Raw genomic sequence first — 14,160 nt, forward strand, 5'->3', positions numbered from 1 at the left:
TTCCCATTTGTCATTGCCCTGCTGTTCTCCATTCAACTTTTTGGCAAAACGAGTTATGTACCACAACTTCATAATTTTACTAGCGTCTGCCAGACTAATCTTATTTTCAGTTTTAGCTGATCATGGAGAATTAGATAAGCCAAATGTGTACGGTGTATCATGGCCACGAGGCACATTTCTGCTGTTTCCATAAAAAGTACAACAGTTATGAAGATGTAAGTTATTAAGCATATCCCTAATTTAATTTACCACCCGCTCACCAACTCTCACATTTGGAGCATGTTCAGATCAGCCAGAAACCTAGTCTAACTGGCCATTACGGTTCCAGGAGTCACAGGTAGATGCATTTTATATCCCCAAAATCGGCTGGAAATTACACCAAAAATGGTACCAAAGAAATCAATTCACAGTATGGTTGCTGCGAAAAAGGCCTTAATGAAAATAGTCATTTAAAATTAATGTTAATGTTGAGCAAATGGGAGGTCTGCTTCATCTAGCACAGCCATCTGTCTCCCTGGGCACGCCTGTGACCAGAGGTTTTTTTATGAGTCTCTTTGAAGTTGGTAGTTTGATATTTGAAGTGCGTGCCCCTATTTTCACACTGTAGAGAAGGAGCCAAGTACCCCCACCTAAAGCACTGCTCCCATGTTGCCTATATGTTGGTAACCAGAGTGTGAGACACATGCAGTGCCAGTGAAGATACCAATACCAAGGAGAATCCTGGAAGCAAGGTTCCCATTGAAAAAACCATACCAGTATACATTACAATATGATGGCCATTTGAATGAAATCCCAGAAGAAGTGTGAAAACTGAGCAAAAGAGAATACTGGTGACATCATGCGAAGCAGGGCTGACGAACCCAGAAGAGATGCAGAGACAAAAGAACATAGACATTATATAGGCATTCAAAATGTATTGAAGATAAGCAACATTTCGGGCTCGACATTAAGAGGCTTATGCTACAGAAATGATAAAGACAATAAGTTATTTTACACGTGTACAGATGCAAGAAACGCAAGCAGACAAAGTATTCTTAAGGCTAGCTATGTAGTGAATAAATTGCGGCATGCGCCAAATATATATATATATATATATATATATATATATATATATATATATATATACACACATATATATATATATGTAGGAATGAATGAACTTGGATATTTCCACAACGCACTTTAGCAGAGCTGGACCCAGAAAAAGAAAGGCTTTTCCAGTGTGTCGCAGCTGAAAAGCAATTGAATTTACAGAGGTGAATCAAAGAAAGGCAAAGCTGGACCACTGGACCAGCACCAAGAAGTCAAGGCCACTCTAGGCATGAATGATCAGACAGTAGTTACAAACGTGTGAAAAGAACAAACTCCTGTTCAGATGAGGAGCGAGAACATTGAAGACGTCAGAGGTTCATTAAATAATAGTATTTTAAATACAGCAAACTCTAAAAACATGGTCTCCAGTCACGTGGATGAATGAAAATAGATAATCGTGACGAGCTACACCAACTCCAGGAGACAGAGAATGCTATACTCCCTCGTATTCTGCAGAGCAAAGTGCATTCCAAGGCCAAGTTCAAAGCCTTAATTGATGGACAGATGTACAGACTACAAGGGTGATGATAGATGACGTGCTAATTGGTGGGAAGCTATGTTCATGACCAGCCCACCAGTACCTGGATGCCAGTCTGCGTTCTGCTGGCATATGTGGAAAAGTACAGAGGAGTACAAGGGTGTCAACCAATTATAGAGGGCCACATATTAGAGGCCTATAGTTTGTGTAACCTATGGGACGTCACATATTTGAGGATGTTCATAGTGACCGGTATGAGGGCAGGGATTAGTTACCCCACCTGATGTTAGAGACCCAATCACTTCCCTAGACAAGTATGGAACGCATACCTAAATGTTCCCTTTTTACCAATCGTTTTCCCAAGTAGGTTTTTGTAGTTTGCCACGTACATTGACATCAGTAATGACAAGGTTTTGCTATATAGCCTGCTTTTTTATTAAACTTGCTGAGTGAGAAGATCAAGAGAATTTGTCGATGTTCGTTGTAACTCCGTTTTAGATAATTACTAATAAAACAGATGTGATTTGCCACTTCCTGACTTAGTTTGATTATTGATGTTTGAGTATCTTCTGCATCCCCATCCATCTCGAAGTATTGCTACCTCGTCTTAAAGGGTTGGGTCGGATACCCCAGTTCAACACACATGAGTTGTTCAGCAAAGGGTGAATTTCATTGAAGCCCCGGCTTTCAGAGCCAGCAATTTTGGAGAACACTGGCCTGTCAACACCCTCAGCAGCATATTTAATTATGGGGTCATTAATTGGGAGATGTGACATCCAGGCTGGAAGTGGGATATTTTCTTTGTGAAGTTTTGCCGAGAGCCAGAAACAGGTCTTCCCTGAAGACAAAGTGGATCTTCAAATGTCACTGGAGTTCTGTAGGTGAAACATAATATACGTTGTTTTTGTCAACCCACACATCATGTTTTCTTTTCCTGATTTTTCTGTGAGCAGTGATATTTATTTTCCAATTTTGCTTTTTAAAGCCGTTTTTATTTGCACAAACATGTGCAGGCCGTTTTTGCTTTCAATGTTTTAAAATTCTGTTTTCCATGTCACAGGGATCTTTGATTCCTCCTTCTTTTGTAAATTAAACTGCTGCTGGTCCATTGTTCATGACAGGTAGGCCCCTTTCCACATGCCTCTTTAACTTTACTTGAAAAACAAAAGCAAAAGCCAGGCCGTTTTTGTTTCAGTGTTTAAAGGCCTGCCATTAAAGTGAAAGGGACTTCTGTTTCGGACCTTTAAATGCACCCCACGTCTGGTCTAGACAATGTTTACAACTAGGGCCTGCATCGCACAGGACAGGGCTCCACATCACTGTCCTCGAGAATGAAGGCCAGGCTGGCTGCAAGTAAAGTCTGTAAGGTTATCTTTACTTACCGCCACGGTCTGACTATGGAGTTGAAGGTAGGCCCGTGCACGTGGGTCCTGGCCTCTGCTCAGCTCTTCAGTTCAGTCCAATCTGGAACTCAACACGACTGAAATTGAGGTAGTATGCACTGTGCGCCCATCACCGCCCACAGATGTTATTGGCTGGCAACCAGCCAATGGCATTCAGTATAATTCTGTTGCTATGCCTTATGTAAGCAACAGGATTATACGGTTCACTGGTGAGCCGTTTGCGCACACATATTAATACTGGCGGGGCCACCCCTCTAGCGCCCCTTCAGCCTCCTAGTTCTGAAGGCTTAGTAGAGTGAGAGGCGCTACGAGCTCCACGCACTTTACTGTACAAAAGAGCTGCATATAACGGGACGCGCCCCTGAGGCTGGCGCATGAAGAAAGAGTGAAGACGCAACATGTCATTGAGAGCGGCTGGGCCTGGCAGATATTTATTTATTTGCAGGATTTCCGCCAGGCCACGCTGCTCAATGCAGAACAGATCCAGAACTTCTGAATTTGTGCTGCACAACTTGTGGAAGTGGAACACACACTGTTCAACACTTCTTGCACACTCCCTGGGTTCCTGTTTGGGGGTGCGGCGCCCCCGCCCTCCTCCGCCCTATGAAAGCGACCGCCAATGCTGCGCACAGTGTAGTGGTGTGGTCACGGGGGGGGACTGGGGGCTCCGGATTTCGCTTGTTTCAATCTGCGCTTTGGTTTATGACAGCTGGCAGGTGGCCCCTGTTCTGTCTGAGGGCCCCTACATCTCCTTACACTTGTTTTCTGCCGCCACCACCCACAGTCGTCACCGTCTCGTATCCACTATTACACCTGCTCTAACCCTTTCTCCCTCCTCCCGCCTCGCCCTCCCCCTCTTTCCCTCCCTCCGCCTCGCGCCCCCTCCCCCTCTTTCCCTCCCCCTCGCTGCTCCGGTTATCTCGCTTTCCAGTGTTTGAGGCGCGCAGCCCCGCCATTAATCACACCTCTTAGCTGTAGCCGTTTCTGTCCGCGACCTACCGCTCTATTTCTGCTTAATGTGTAGTTCATATTATTCCGGCGCTTCCGGCGTTTTGCTGAGCTAAGTCTTTTCTGACAGAGCAATACCTCTTAGAGGTAAAAATAGCATCAGTCTGCGTCCTTCGAAGGCCATCCCCCAATCACACTGCCACAGGCCCGGACTTGTTCCTGAGACGGACACATGACCAACTCTATCCCAATCAGTGATAGAAGTGTACCAAAAAAGTAGTGGAAGCTTGACTCCAGCGGGGGACAAAGTAGGGAGGAACGGAGCAACGCAGCACCTTTTTCCAGGGTTGCAGACATGCTAGACAGCCCATTGAGTTGAAATAGATTTCAGTTTAGTTGTAACTGTGCTTTAACTCATAAAGAACAGTTAAGGAATGATGAAAAGGGTTGCAACAAGTGGTGGAGCTGGTAATAGTAAAAAAAATAAAACTAGTAGAACAGCGCTCCTGACCGTTCCCGCTCACTTTGACCACTGATTCAATCCTACTGGCAAGTGGCAACACACATGCACGGGTCCCAAGCAGTCACTGTTAGAGTGTTTCATTTTACCAGAATGTAGGTAACTGCCAAGTGGGCCCTTTTGCCTTTTTTTCCGAGAGTCCCCTTCACCCAGTCTTGATTTTTTGAGACAACAGCGCTCTGTAAACCGATATCTGCATGCTGATCTCTGCATCCCGATATTTGCATGCTGATATTTTTAACGGGAACATGAAACAAAAGGTCCTAGGAGCGAAGCGTGGTAGCTAAAAAACAGAGCTGGCTGAAGGCGGACCTTGTTCGTTTTGCCTTAACAGGTGGCGCTTTAACTGCTGCAACTATTAATCTCAAGCGCAAACAACAATGTATGTGCGCATAAATTGAAGACGCTATGCATGAAAAATCCCACAGCTGCAATGATTAATCTAGCTACCGCTATTCATTTGGCTGCATACAATCTGGTTGTGCATACATCACTCTAGCTGTGCATGAAAACTGGTAATCTAGGCGTGCAAATATCAAATGTGCTGTGCATGAGGAATGTACCTACCACAATCTAGCTGTATGCAGAGGTTAGGGTCAACATTATAAGCCTAAACTATTGTTTGTTTATTTATTTACATAGCGCAGCAATCCCGTAGGTACCAAACACGTATGGCATTGGAGTACAGATAGGAGGGGGGTGGGATGCAAGGAGGCACACATGAACGGGGTGCATCCTTTTGCTATTTACCCACCCATTGGCCATTCTAATCCCTGTGGCCACTCCCACCCACTACCTGCCCCCGATTGCCCAAATCACACCATCCTGGGATGTCTTTGAGCTAGCTCTACCTCTGGTAACAGCAAACTCTGCGCTGTGTAGGGCCTACCAGTGTTGTTTCTAGCAGTCTTATGAGAGTTGATGGCTTATTGGAGAAGGTAAACGAGCTCCTGGTATGATAAAAATGTCTTAACCAAGTGTGCCGTCAGCTACTTGATCCTGTTAAAAACAAGCATTGGAAAAGCTAACCGCTTTGGCTTGTGAATAGGTAGTAGGTACGCGTGTGTCAGGATCAGGCCTCGCATATCCTGGTACTCACACCATGTTCTGGCTGTTGTGTTTACTAATGCGTGTTTCTGCTTGGATGTATTGTGCAGTGCTTTGACCAGAAACACATACAGAGGTACAAGCAGAAGACGAGGCAATTCCATAGCATCCCTTTGTGTCTTAATTGCAGCCTCATTCTTGAAAAGAATGGGGGCACGTTTGTGTGGACGGTCTTCTGGGGTTCCAAATCTTTCCTTGACATTTAGTAATTAAAGTTCCAACACTGTGTTGACCACGAGAACCAGTCGACTCCATCACACCCACCCCAGATCTCCCAAAGAGCTCTGGGCCCTGGAGACACCTTGTAAAGAGCACTGGTTATTGTTATTTCGCTTGCGTGATTGTGCTGAGCTGATGTTCTCTGGTTTAGAAGGCAACCTCCCTTATTCATTATTCCTAACACAATGTACCCTCCCTACCCAATCGAGTTGAGCCCGCTCAACAAAGCCCACTCTATTTTCCCTTTAAATAACAATAGCTGACATAGCCAATAGATGTGGCTCTTGAAAAGTGAAACTGTTCAGCCTGTTCTGAGGTAATTAATTCATATTTTATAACACGCTCGGGGGTGGACCGGCCTTTAGGGAACTCTGCAGATTTTCTGGTAGGCCTCTGCACCCTGGCCATCGTTTGTGTGATATTTCCACATTTTCACACAGGAAAAGGGTTGGACCTGCTGAAAATGTGTAATATATGGGCACTTTAAAAATGATTTCAAGGAGCTCATTTGGTTCCCAGTCCACCCCTGAACGCGCTTAATAACAGAGACCAGTCTCCAAGTGTCAGACCGGGATTCAAACCTGTGCTGCTCTGTCTTGCTTCCAAGAACATGTGTTGCCCCTGAGCTATCCTCCCAGCCAAAATGACATCATATTTCAATTTACTCACACCATTTGGCAGGTATTGCCTTTTTAACATATTGCTATACAAAATATGGCATTATCACGCTGTGTACGTATATTTTCCTTTGCTTTCAAGAGTTTTTGGATTTTGATTGCCATGTTCGGTGGTATAATCTATTTAATTTATTTATTTATTGTTTGCTTGTTAGGCGCTTATACAGCAAGTAAAATACTGTTTCAAAGCGCCCACCAGGCAAGGGGAGGGAACAAGGGAGTGAAATACATAATAAAACACAATATATAAGAGCAGTGGAGGGAAAAGGAAGGAAGCACAAACCTACTATGCCTTGTGAGTATTCAGAACATGCAAGTGCAGCAAGGAAGACGGCAGAAGGCGTAAATTCTGGGGAGTCCGGGCTCATGGGTGAGCCACAGATGAAGTGCTTAGGTCATTGAGTGCTACCCAGCCAGGGGCCATATTAGGAGTAAGTGCGAACCTCCAGGGTGGAGGGTGTGCCAAGGCAAGTGCTGAGGGTAGACAAGAGCTAGGCCGATTGGGGGCGGGAGGTCAGGGGCCCCGGGGATGCATAGGGCCCCAGACACCAATCACAGCAACTGTGAGATTAGCAGAGGAGAGAAGAAGGGAAGGGAGAGGTAAAGAGGAAAGTCTTGAGGAGCTTCCAAAATTTAATAAAGTCCTGCTCAAGGCGCAGAGGCAGGGGGAGGCTGTGCCATAGAAGGGAGCCCGCTGAGGAAAGTGATCAACCACCTACCCTCTGTTTAGAAAAATGCTTTACACACAAAGAGTTGGTGCCAGAGAAACGTGGTGGTCTACAGGGAGAGTATTTAGTAAGATAAAGTGGAAGATATTGTGGTCCCCGGGACCAGCCAGCCTTGTGGATGATGCAGAGGGATTTGAATTTAATCTGTGCAGCAACTGGGAGCCAGTGAAGACTTTTTAGGGCAGGAGAAATGCGGTCCCTGGGCTTAAGGCCAAGGATAAGTCTCGCTGCCCTATTCTGGATTAGCTGGAGGGGGCCGCAGAGTGGAAGAAGGTAGATTCAGGAGGAGGCTATTGGAATAGTCAAGCCTAGAGAGAACCAGGGCTCGGGTAACATTGAGCCTCTGGGGGAACGTGAGAAAAGGGAGAATTCCTTTGAAAAGGAAGAGCTGAAAGTGGGACATCTTGGCAATGTCCTGAGTGTGAGAGAGGAAGGAGAGAGAGGAAGCAAAGATGTTTCAAGGTTTCAGGCTTCAGAAGAAGGAGCAGGCGGAGAGCCCAAGGAGGAAGGCCAGAGTGAAGGGAAGAAGGAGGGGGCAGGGGTCCCGATGGGATGGGTCTCAGTTTTGAAGGCGTTTAGGCAGAGATCATTGGAGGCGCACCAGGACTGAATGGCAGATAGTTATAACAGTAAGAATTTGATTTTGGGTTTGTGTTTTCCCGAAGCGTTGTTCCTTATACAATTCCACACAGTTTCACCAATCTGCACCAAATTTACATAGTTACCTGTAAGGACCCTCCGGACATTACTGGCTACATGACACTTGGACCCCTCACTCCTTCCATGGATTTCAGCACCTTCACACACGGGACAGTTGCCTGAAAACAGCAAAGCATCAATATGGTCATAGAAGGACCGGTTTCAATACGAGAAACAAAATGTTTCAAGGCCATAGAATGCACGGTTTCCGAAATATTTGCACTGCAATGCACCACAATGAACTGCACAACACCAGGGTAAGGCGACAGGTTGGGAGAGAGCCAAAAAGATTGCAGTATGCAACAGCACACCAACTCATGCCTCCACCAAACGTCTGCTCCGAGGTATGTCAGCCAGCCACACATGCCCGTTTTCAGTGCAGTTTACTTCACAGTGCAAAGAACATCAAGTGATGAGCGAATCAGAACAGCGACCTACAGGCTCATTGATTTTCAACAAGTTATGAGAGTGTTGTCATGTCTGTTCACAGAACCAATCCGGAGAACAGGTACTTTTGACTAGTATTAGAATCAAACAAGTCTCCCTTCTTATGCTATTTTATATTAGTGGGGTTTCCTCTATGCACAACTGCAATTTGCCTTCTCTTCAGGCACTCTGGTGGGTCTGTAAGAGAGGGGGTTGGGTTGGGTTAGTGGCAGGTGTGGCAAGTCAGAAGAAGGAACGTGGGCACGTTGAGGACATGGTTCACAAGTTTTTATTAAAGTAAATGTATAAGACCTAACTTTCTCACTCTATGGTGGTCCCTGCATATGTTTTTAACTAAAGTGCTTGTCAGTCACTCATGACTGTCCAGTGGAATAAGTCTGCTGTCCAAAACGACCCTAACTGACGCTATCACTATGAAAACGAACTTATATCTGGAGAATGACTCCCTTCGTCTGAGGGTACTTCTAATACCAGTCTATAGGATTCTTTATTAATATGCCATCCTCAAATAGACTCTCGTAATTTCTTGGGTCAGTCTCTGTAACTCTTCACATATGCTCGTGAACTGTCCCTTCTCCTTGGGAGACCCTTTTGGGGATCTTTTACAAGCTTTTTGCAGCGTATCCTGGGAAGACACTATTATTCGAATAGTCTTTTCTCCTGGCCAATTATAGCCCAGCTTCCTTTGGCCTACTTGATTTTGTACTTGGTTCACTTGTCTAGTTCCTCTGAACTCTCGCTCAACATATCTCCTTTTAATATTCTGTTCTCCTTGTACAAATATCCAGTGGCTTTCCCCTTTTCCCCAGGTATTGTTATCCACTTTTCTTTTCTCTTAGTATTCAGATTCTCAGTATTTCTTTCTCTGGTATCACATTTTAAGTTCATGGATGTCTGGTTTGGCTTTGCCTCTTTCTCCTTTTGCCGGGTGATTGTTATCCAGTTATCTTTTCTATCAATAATATTTCATTCTCTTGTATCCCAAAAGTTTAAGTTCATCTGCATCAAGGGTAACTTTCGTCTCATAACTTCTACTAAAACAATTGCACGATATAATGAACCCCTCTCGGCCTCCTGTTATTCCTGTTCTCCATGTGACCTTCTTTTGTGGAGGAGAACGTCTTCTGGAGCCTTGATCCTCAGGAACATTCTCTCAGGTCTCAGACCGTTTAGGCCTTGCCTCCGTAGGCACGTTCCTCTGTGTGGTCTCTTTTCTCTCTACGGTGTCCCGGTCTTCCGACGAGGGGCCGGACACCCTGCGGCTCTCTATGCACAGTGGTATCAGCAATGTTTTAGGACGGGCTGTTCACCACAGGCCCTCTGTGGTCTCGCCACCACCTTCCTCTGGGCTCCTGCCCTGCTGGTTTCTCATGCTGGGGTTGCACTGTTGCTCTGGCATCCCAGTCTGCAGCATCGGGCAAGTTCAAAACTTGCGGGCTTCCTAGCATGTACTTACTCCGCCTACTCCAGGTGTTACGCAGCATGGGGCCTTCCCTTACCTGCGTATGTGTTCCTCGCTCTCTTCTCTCTCTTTGTGGTCGTCAAGTGCATATTATTCAACGTACTTGTCCCAGTGGATTGTATATTTGGATTTAAAGGGACATGTTTTTCTTTTCTGTACGATAATGGCACTGATTAGGAGTTTCCTCATCCCAGTCGTGGTATATAGAACATTCTTGTACTTTAGAGCATCCCATGAAGGCCACAGTGTGCACAGCTTTAAGGAGTTCCTAACAGGAACAGGAGTCCTTGTCCCCTAAATGGAAGTCTCTCCCAGTGAGGTCCCACTTGCCCTGACCCCTAGGGAGGGTGTTGTGGAGCCGGTTCACTTGCCTAGCCTCACAGGGGAGAAACCCCCTAGGGGAGAAGTGGAAACATTCCCTCGATTTTTCACAGAGGACAGAGGAAAATGCAAAATAACTTTGCTGTTGCGTTAATATGTGCAGACAGTAAGTGCCTTGAGATCTGCATGCAGATGAGACTGTAGGCATTTTGTGACAGGAGCATCATGGTGTCTGTGCCCCTAAAGGAAGGCATGTGTGCCCGTATTGCCTGGATGCATTGTTCAAGGCATTATTATGTAAAATGGTTGTAGTGTTCTGCTGCATTGCCGTCTTCTAGTAGGGGAATGAGAAAAGCCATGTGTGAGCGGCTTAGTTAGTTTGTGTGTAGTGTGTTTGAGCGCAGAGGTTCAGTAGTTATTGTGTAAGGTTAGCATATGTAGCATTGAAACAGTAGAGAGTGAAAAGTTAATCTAGCTGCCACAATTAATCATGCTGTACAAGGGTCAATTGTGCCAATCAATCTACCAGTGTCAGAGCTAATCTAGCTGGAACCATCAGTCTAGCTGTACAAAGGCCCATGTGGGGGCCATAGTCCTACCCACTATTGAAAAACTGATCTAGTGCAATAGTTACTCTGGCTGTGTATGAATTTATACAGCTACATAGAAGAGCTACTCTGGTTGCAACAATTAATTTAGCTGTACAGAGGTAAACTGGCACAATATTCAATCAATTTTGGCCTTGTTGTGCAAGAATTCATCTATCTACAGCAGTGAGTAGCTGCTACAACTAATCAGTGCAAAATCAATCGTGCTGCGGTATTCAAAACATGCTGTGCAACAGTTTATTTCGCTAGAACCCTTAATCTGGCTGCAACAATTAACCTAGCTGCAATGATTAATTTAGTTTAAACAATAAATAAGGTGTGGATGAATTAATGTAGCTTTGCATTAAAATTAGTCTGGCTACGACGGTAATATCTACATGTGTAACAGTTCAAAAATTAATCTAGCTGCAAATATTATCCTAGTGTGCAAATAACAAACTAGCTGTGCATACATTCATTTAGGTGTGCATTTGCTGTGGCCTGGGAGTGACTTTTATATCTAGCTATGTACAGGTTCATCCATCCACAACAAATAGCCTAGCCTCAAGAATTAATCTAGCTGCAACCATTACCCTAGTTAACTAAATAACAATCGAATTGCACATTAAATTAAAAAAGATATGCATGAAAAATCATATAGCTGCAATGATTCCTCTAAATAGAGCAATACACTTGGCTGTACACAATCTAGTTGTGCATAACTCAACCTAGCCGTTAAACGGATAATCTAGCTGTGCATAACTCAACCTAGCCGTTAAACGGATAATCTAGCTGTGCATAACTCAACCTAGCCGTTAAACGGATAATCTAGCTGTGCATAACTCAACCTAGCCGTTAAACGGATAATCTAGCTGTGCATAACTCAACCTAGCCGTTAAACGGATAATCTAGCTGTGCAAATGTCACAGTAGATGTGCATGAGAAATATAGCCACTACAATTTAGCTGTAAACAAATAATCTGATTGAGCATGGATTAATCTAGCTGTGCCTGAACATTGATCTGACTACAACAAACCTGAAGCTATGCAATGCACTCTGGCAGCAATGTTCTGGGATGCTGTGCAACAATACACCAAGGTGCAACAATTACTCTAACTGTGCAAGAAGATTCACCGTCTGCAGCAAACAATATGGGTGTGCAGAGTACAACAGGTATTAGCGGGTCATTGTCCCTTACTTTAGAGGTGGTTACTTTGTTGGGCCAGGGGGTAGCATGAGCAAGGAATGGGTGCCAGGCGAACAGGCACACAGGTGCTACCCTTTGCCCTTTGCTGGCTATATGGGGAGGCTGGCCTGCAAAGTACTACTTTGGGGGGAAATGAGGGCACAGTGCATTTTCTGGGCCACCAATGAGAGGGTGGGAGCAAATGGGAAGTGGCAGGTGGCTCAACAGTGGAACAGTGAAGTTGCTGGTGCATGAGAATAAAACGCAAAAGGCGCAAAAACAAACCGCGTAGACACCCTTAACTTACCAGTGGGCCTTATAAGAACAAGGATGGACACTAAGGGGAAAAGCTTGAGGAAGGACAGTTATTGTAATCGTAAACCAGCAATCAGCATTATATGCCCAGGTACACACATTAGAAGCCAACTGGTGTGCACCTAATTCAACCATTTATCAAAAGTTGGCTTTATATGCTCAGGTAATTCCACCATTTGCTCGATATCGCCACCATATACCCAGGCACACCATTTGCCGGGCTTTTACAACTACCTGTGTTCAGTACCCACGTACTTTGCCAGCAATTGGTGGCACACTATTTGCCCATATATAAATCATATGCCAACGGTAGTAACAAAGTTTAACAGCTATTGCCATCGTACAGGCAGGTACTCATATCATATGCCATTTTTCCTATTATGTCCCCATCTACATTTGCCTGGAAATGCAATTATTTGCCTAGAGAGTCACATCATATACCAGCTACTGCTCCTTAACCTCATTAAACAACTTAAACTCACCAACCTACATAAGATGTTCACTAAGCTCTGCCTTCATTTTACACACTGCCTCCTCCAGATCTTTCCACCCTCTTCTTTATTCTCACCAAACAACTCCCTCAAACACTTACCAACCTCTTCCTTATATACACAAACCACCACCTTAAGTTCCCCTGCCACTGACTCCTGATACTTCATAATTTTCTCCTTAACTATGTCAGCAATCATCTGAGTTTTCCCAACTTTCTCTTCAGTAAATTCAACCTACTCCATAAGTGCTAAAGGCAAGTATGCTCTTCCGGAATTCCCCTAAGGAATCATTGTAGGCTCTGCCCACTCCCACAGTTAAGCGGGTAATCTCACCAAACCTCTCCAGGGTCATCTCCCTTCTCATTTACAAGTTCCGACACTCCTACTCCACAGACCTCTCTCCAGCTCAGATTGTGCTCCCTCCATGTTCTCTACTCTGTTCACCAGCTTCGAAGACTGATCTCCGTCCTCAGAACTACCATAGTGACAGCTCAGGGATTGACGTTTTACAGTGAGGTAGCCCCTCCCCCTGGGCTGGCTGTAGTTTAGGGTCTGCACCCGTGGTACTAAATTACAGAGGGATGGGGACTGGTTGTTTCCAATAGACCCACCTGGACCAAGGTTCAGGGGCGGGAACAAGCATTTATTTGGTCGGCCCGCCATCTTGGAATATTTCCCCTTCTGCTTCGGCTGCAGAGAATTTCCTTTGAGTGCACAGATTTCCTGTCTGTCTAGTGTTTAACTAAACATATAATTGGGGAAGCTCTAAGGAATATCTTTACTATTTTAGGGAATTAACAGAAAAAAGATATAATCCAAGTGCAGATTGCATAATTGTATTTCTTTCTGGTCCATTCACATGTTATTTGCCACCTTGTTACAGTATATGTATTTATTTATTTCTTCATATCGTGTCTCACAACAACACTTAAAAATATGTGCAGTGCTGTACCTCAACAATTATCTAAGTGGCAGCAAAATTTAGATTCCTCACTAAAGATTGTAGGATTTATGAAATAATATATTTTAAAAAAGTCATTATTTGATCTTCAGAACAGTGGCTGACATGCCATATTTCACTGGCATATCTCTAATTGCATATAATCTTCATCAGGGTGGAACACGCTTCTATCGTCACTTTATACTTCTATTAATGCATGAAGACGGTCCCCATTCTCTTCTTGACCTAATACGCAAAACATAATGGAAAGGCTACTTTAGTCCATAATACCCATACAGGAGTTGTCTCATTAAATAACAACGTTGCTCACTACAGGGGCCTATGAAATCATATGCATGGGGTGTTGTTGTTGTGAGAGTAACCCAGATTCCTTGCGAACAGTGAGTCATGTGCTGCTGTTGCAACATTACAAAAGAAACAGAAACCCTGAGAAACCCACGACTTTACAATTATTTTCAGCCAATCCAACATCATAAAAGATATTGAATAGTATCTATGCCCAAAACTAGGACACCCAT

This window comes from Ambystoma mexicanum, chromosome 2p (genome assembly GCF_040938575.1).
Source record: "Ambystoma mexicanum isolate Mex_15411 chromosome 2p, UKY_AmexF1_1, whole genome shotgun sequence".
Taxonomy (NCBI): domain Eukaryota; kingdom Metazoa; phylum Chordata; class Amphibia; order Caudata; family Ambystomatidae; genus Ambystoma; species Ambystoma mexicanum.